Genomic DNA, 7573 nt, shown 5'->3' on the forward strand with positions numbered 1-7573 from the left:
TAAATCGTGTTAATATAACAACTGGTATTTTGTCAAGAGATAAAGACAGCGCAACTTATCATCACAATATTGATTTTAGATTCGATTTCACATAAGCAAAAATCTTTCCCCACCTTTTTTTTAAGACATACCTAAATAAGAAGTGGAGAAACCCGCATGAAGGATTTATTACTTTAGTGTACAAGGACCGAATAATTAGTTTATGGTCGACTTTTACTCGGAGTAATTCTAAGTAAGGTCTTTGTTCGATAATTGGCTCAACTTTCAAGATATAAATTAAAGAAACTCTTAACCACTTATTATTAAAGTCTATTATTAGTATTAAAGTCTTCTGGTGAAATTTGTAAGATCCAAAAGTAAATTTATTTCAAAATACTATTAATTTACTAATTTAATCTTTAATCTTAATCTGTCCATTCCAACTCTCAAATTGTCCAGTAATTAATTCTAAAGATTCTTGTTAACTCTTAAATCTTCAAAAATTAATTCTTGTTAACTCTTAAATCTGTCGCTGACGCAGAGTGGCAACAGTTCTTTAGACTCAGCTGTCGCTGACAAGGAGCGTAGCAATAGTTTCAATCAATTCTACAGTTTCAAGATTTTATTTGGGAAGTTATTAGTTTCTAATTAAGTCTTCAATGCTCAAGAAGAGCGGATGTCGAGTCCAGATAAAAAGGATCAGATTTCAAATCAAGCAAAGTTTAATTTTAATATCAACTCATTTCTCTTTTTTTCAAAAATTTCACCGACTAGAAAACTCATTTAAATCCTTTTTTTTTTTCTTTTAATTAAATCGCATAAATTTATTCAATCTAAGTAAAATACTCTAAGTAAAATACTTAAATGTATTGACCCAAAAATGTACAAATAGCAATATACAATGCGAAATTCAAAGAGTTTCGGTTCATAACAAAGTATTTTTATTTTTAAGATTCTATCGGAACAATTAAGAAATAAATTAGATATATATAGTTGGAAATAAGAGTGAAAAACAAACAAGACAAACCGAATATCGCAATATAATTTTGCAAAATAAGGAGTATGTAAAAGAATTTGTTCTATAAAGTGAAAATGAATAATACTAGTCCAATTTGTCTACTGTCTTCAACTACTCTTTCATAATTAAAAAACCATGAATTTTTCTCCTTTCTCCTTTCCCTTCCTTCGTAAATATTTATAGACACATAATATATAATTTTAGTTCCTTATTTACTCATTTGTTTCAAAAGCAATTGTAAATAAAGAAAGAGATAAGTTAAGTTTACTTTGAAACATTTTTCTAAAGATTCTATCCCCTTATTTCTTCATTAATGTAATATCCACATAAATAATATGACAACATACTCATACAATAATTCGTATCATATATTATATTTTAATTCCTTACGATACACAAAATGTGTATATGCTACATAAAATGGTAGCTTATCAATACAAATTTGGGTATCTTATATCCATTCACCTATTTATAAAGTAGCTAAAAAAATCTCTAAAAATTCATAAACATAGTTTCAAATTTCTAGAACAAATGAATTTCAGTTTGAAGAAAATAATGAAATAAATAAGAAACGGATTTGTCGAATTTGCGAGAAACTTACACGAACAGGAATCGATATGAATTTTGGACACGAAATATCCAGTATTGTTCCATTAGGGAAGATTACTATGATATTTCACATCAATCTTTAAATATTTAATTTTGAATTCATTACGTCATTAATTTTAAGAATAAATTGATTAAATCTAAATTAATTTATTGTTTAATTAATTTTTTTTTGTTTAATTAATTTATTATTTTTGTATATCGCTTTCATTCTTTGTTCCCAAGAGAATTGCTCCGAAAACCACTCCTAAATCAAGATTCGATTCTTCGACCTAAATAAGGATCAACAAGTAGAACACAAATATTATATTTCGAATGGTGTTATGATATTCATACGCAATATAGATTTGTGTTTTGAAACTTAATACTGATTAACATTCGACTCGTGTACGTGATTCAGAGCGTTGATCCACTAGCACGATTTCTGAGATGTCCTTCTATACTCTCTCCTCAATCTATTAATTCATATGAAATAAAAAATCCTGGGGCTTGGACGTAATACGACTTGTCGAGATGTCATGTATAGTACGAATGCGTATTGAAATACGCGACACGCGCCGCTCATTGTGAGCACGTGCTTGTCCTCGGCCTGGTCTGCATCAATGTTTTATTAACGAGGTAGTGAAACTCAACCGGGGAAACTCGTATCTAAGCGCTACAAAATAAAGTGAGCAACAAAATAAATACATCGAGCTTTCTACGAAGAAATGTTACGGTTGCGAAGAAACTCGATTTTCAGAAACTGAGAGTAAGAAAAAGAAAATGGATCGCATCGAACGACGCGAATGACGAGAAGAAATTGCGCACGTCAGTTGCTGGATCCCTTCCGGTTTCTTATCTTTCGCATGAACGAGCAGCGTGCGTCGTTCAGTCATCACAAAATTCAATAATCATGCTTTAAAAAGTGGTACAATGTCAACGTGTCGTGGGAGGCTGCAGAAGCGAGAGAACCTGCGTCATCTTGTGCGATCGCATATTCTGTTCTTGGAATTTTCAATCTTGCTCTCTTCGGCACGTAATACATAAGAGCACATACACATGCACAAATATATATATATTACACATACATCATAGTACTGTCTTATTTATGACCGACGCACCTGCTCATACTCTTTCCTTCTCTCAATTTTACTCTCCTCTTGTTATGTCGTTATGCATACAAATAATACCGATTCGCGATACATGATTCGTGAATTTATGGTGTCAGCATCGACTTGTAAAAGGAGTATACAAGGATCGGTTCAAAGTATTCAAATAGATTTTCATGAAACTTTCATCAAATGTTTATTGGGTCATAAAATTATAATGAAAAAAATTTACGTAGAGATGACTAGGAGAGCCAATATGGCGACTTAGCACATAGGATTGTGTCACCCTTTTAGATATTTTATTTTTGGCAATTTCATTTATCAATTCTTTAATCTTGTGAACTTCGCAATGCGTTCAGTTATTCAAGTGCTGTGCAAGTCCTTAATCTTTTTAATTAGCTTTTTTTCGAAATTTCCAGAAGTGGGATAATGATCTGTAGATTTCATTTGAATCATCATTTTGATCATTTCTGTATAAAATCTTTTCAGTATGACCGAGTAGGATATTTAGTTTGAAAATCTATTTAGTTGAAATATTTTGGATCGATTTTTATATACTCCTTTTCTCAAATGTTACGAATCATACAAAAGATTGAGTTTCAAATAAACAAAAGGAGCTCTTATTATAAAAACTTGCGAGAATATAATCTCGATAGAGCGAATTGATACAAGAAATCGATTTCTAAACTTCTTAAGTTATTACTCGAAATTTTAAGCAAGAAATACTTTGAAAAACTATTAATTAATATTAATATTGAAAAACTCCTAAAAATTAATATTAGTAATTAACAAAAAATAAAAGAACTATAAATTGAAAATTATATGGGAAAATTTTGAGAGAATTTAAAGAATGAACATTTTTGAAATGCCAAAAGGGAATTTAACGATATTCGTATAAAAGAATATATGATGAAAAAAATTCTTGTGTAAAGGTGTACGTAATATTTTTAAATCTTCCTCTTTAAATTTAAAAATTATTTCCATCAATATGGGAAGTGTTATAACTGGAAACACATAAATATAGCTACGTTCGAGTAAATTACACGGAAAAATTTGAAGAATGAACAACTTTAATTCTACAGTACCAAAAGAGAATTTAATTATCTTATATTAAAGAAAACAATATGAAATATATGAAATATATGAAAAAGAAAATAAAACTTTTTTGTAAAGATGTATGCAATATTTAGATTTTCCTCTTTGAATTTAAAAATTATTTCCATGATAGGTATCAATATGCACTTGGGGAACGTTATAACCAAAAACACATGAATAGCTACGTTCGAGTAAATTTCCAATAAGTCTTCCGCAACGCGCTACTGCACATTGCCATGAAATTTCGTTCCGGCAGAAATTAGTTTCGTTCTGGGTTTAAAGGTAGGCGGCACTCTCTAAATGGCGTACCTCCGGGGCATGACCTATTTCGAAGCTCGTTGGCAAACCAGTTACGCCTGCTAATCATTATTGCATACTTAACTTTCGTTGTGCGACAGCGGTGGCCCTTGGCACTTTGAGTTGACCAAAAAAAAATACGACTTCTTGTATCGTTTCGATATTAATGTAAAAATAATGTGAATATCGAACTCTATTTTATATTTCGGAGAAATCATTGACCAATACTAAATTCAAATGTTGAATGTTTAAATGAAGATTAGCTATATATTTCATATCTTTTTAATTTCTCATTAGTATGGAACAGAGACAAATCTGATGACATCAAAAGTTTACACGAATATTTCGCACGAATCTGGAGTCCGAGTACGAGCAATCACGTCCCCTTTGCCGGCAAAAGTCCTAACAAACTCCCTTTACAGGGACACGTTCTCGATAAGAAAGTTTTCTGCGAGCCGCCAAATCTGTATTTACCTTCGGTGTGCACCGTGTACTTCGGATTATTTATTTTTCCCCGGCGATTACACAGCATCAGCAGCGGAGATTGTTGGCGCCTACTATTTCGCCGACCGACGGCGACGGCGAATCGTTACGTATTCCGTGTCACACGTCTCGTGCACGGAATTGCAAGTTGGCACGGTTTCGCGAAAGAACATTCGCTGAACTTTGATAATCACTCGAAATTTCTCCCGCATCGACCTCACGTTCAATTTTGAAGGCTTAAGTATAGGAGTGTCCAGAAGAATTAGGTTATTTCGCACTTGTAGATTTTCGAAACAATTTATTGTTCTCAAACAAAAATCAGATCAACATATAATATTTCTAATCGTAAACGATAAAGAAGAAATTTATTTACTTCAGCTTACAAGCCAAGGAAATAATCATAAAGAAAAGAAACTTTTCTTTAGAAAAATTAAGTTCCAAGGATAAATAAAGAAAATTTAATTTCCTACACGGGTTATCGAAAGAACAAAAAATGTTTAATCAGGTTTTCAAGAGAGAGACTAAAGAAAAATCAATCTCAAAGTTATCGGAAAAACTCGCACCTAGACGACGTAAAAAATTGAAAATATATCCAAGGTGCTCATGTAATTTTTTAATTATAATAATCTTTACAGCCTGAGGACGTAAATTCAGCCTATATTAATTTACTTCTTGCTCTCTATTTTGAAATTCCGCTCTCCTTCGCATGTTTTTATTTTTGATGTTTGCTGAGCTTTCTCTCGCAGCTGAAATTAACCATCAATTAGTCAACAAGAACGCACTTTGACAACGCTAATATAAAATTATTTGTCACGCCGGTCGCGTGTGTGCGACAACAGTGTGTGATAAATTCATATGCTGCGAACGGAATGATTTGTTAATGGACATATCAGCCTCGGGACATTGCAGTCTCTGCGAACAGCAACTGCAATTGCTGCAGTAATCGCGACATTTTGCTCGTTTGTCTCGTCACGCTCGCAGGCACTGCGAGAAACGGACACCGCGTACAATACAACATCTCCTCAGCATACTATGTAATATTGTTTGCGTAGATCTTATGGGAGAGTAGCAGAGTGCACGCTTGACGTGATCGCGACGAGGAAACACCCTCGAGATGACTTACACCAGTACACAAAAAACTTGCGACCTGCGCGAGTGGATACGTATTGGGTACAAAAATACGTTTCTAGAGATATCTTACACAACGAGTCGTCTCGAAGCCAGAACGACCGCAGTCGCGTTTATTTATTATTATATTTAGCTCTTCTAGCGAACTCGGAAGTTCGATGGGAAGATCTATATACAGATATGAGAACGTTGTTCTCTCTTTTATCTCAGAGTCCTGAAACGGTATTGATTGTCCTGGCTTCGTGACACGTCAATATACATCCTAAATGTCATTTATATCGAAGGATCGACCTAAACTTAATCTGGAGACAATCACGGGCGGTTACGATCGCATGATTGCGATATATATGTACTCTTTCGATTTTATTATAATAAAATATCTCCTATCAAGTGAGGTCTCGATTGAACTGGCACCATTTATTTAAAGACATCATTTTTTTTTATAAATGTATTAAATGTAATTACGAGCGTTTATTATATAATTCACCGAGAATATATTTATTTTTTTCCACGGAAAAGATTATTCTCTGTCTGATTGTGAGTAAGGATTAACGCGATAAGAACACACTTGAAGGCAGCGTGTTGATCATCTATGCATAGTCTACATCTGGAATGTCTAAGCTATCAATTTCTAAATATATAATCTAAATAGATACAAGGTCTGCTTTTTATCGATAAACTTTTTGATCTAGTGCACACTCATGCAATAAATAAAACAAATATAATTATATAAAAATACAGTTTGTTTTATTTCATTGTGTATCAGTTCGGAAAATTCTTCGATAAAGAACAAGCCTACAATAAAAAGGCAAAACTGAAAAATGTATATCTCAAGTAATCAAGTACATATAATCAAGAAAAAAGTTTCTCGAAATTAGTGTACTGCCTGAACTAATATCAAATGTAATCAATTTTAGAAAATTATTGATATATCAATATCTCTCTCTCTATTATATATATATTATTCACCCATATATTATTCACTGTGTAAATATATGAAATAAATAGAAAGAGAGAATCAAAATGTTATAAAACAATTTTTTTAAAAATATTCTCTTCTTCTTATCCTAATCCTTCCTTCAAATAACAAGTAGTATGTTATTGCTTGCAGTTTAAAAACCGTTATTGTTTGTGATAGTTTAGATATTCTACTGGTAGACTATTTTTATTTTCTTGCTAGAGAATATAGAATATTCATGTATTTCTAATCTGAAAATTCTACAACGTACAGTCATTTGCAGAAAATTGAATAAACAGTCCTACCTCCACGATTACGAGAGAAAATTTTCGTAGTTTACCTTTCCTTTAGTACTTTTACTAAAATAACATTTTGTTTAATTTTAGATTCAAACATACTAGAAAAATGTGCTATGTAATTAAATTCCTGTTTCTTAATCTCTCTATTGTGAAAATTAATTTGATTATAATACTTGCTAAGTTCATGTTTAATATGCAGTATAGTTCTTAAGTATTGTAAATGATTTAAGAGGTAATTCTTTACATTAATTCAAGAAACTTTATATGACCATGTGTTTATATGTCCAAAATGACTTATTATTAGTTTAAAGATATAGAATATCACAATTGAGGGAAAAATTTCATTTTTTTTTTAAATTTCGAAAATTATTTGTTATTTATCGTTACTTTGATGATCTTATGCATGTAAAATATATGAAATAATCTGAGTAGGTTTCGAAGTTTTTGGAAAAAATCGATTTTTTTTTCAACTTTGACATCATTTATATTTGAAACTAACAAAGCCATTTTGGAAATATGATGATATGAAGTTTCCATCTTGAATTAATTACTCCTTAAAATCTTTTAGAATTCTTAAAAAAATCATTGTGTGTGTGTGTATATATATATATATATATATATA

The sequence above is a fragment of the Atta colombica genome, unplaced genomic scaffold (assembly GCF_001594045.1).
Source record: "Atta colombica isolate Treedump-2 unplaced genomic scaffold, Acol1.0 scaffold219, whole genome shotgun sequence".
Classification (NCBI taxonomy): domain Eukaryota; kingdom Metazoa; phylum Arthropoda; class Insecta; order Hymenoptera; family Formicidae; genus Atta; species Atta colombica.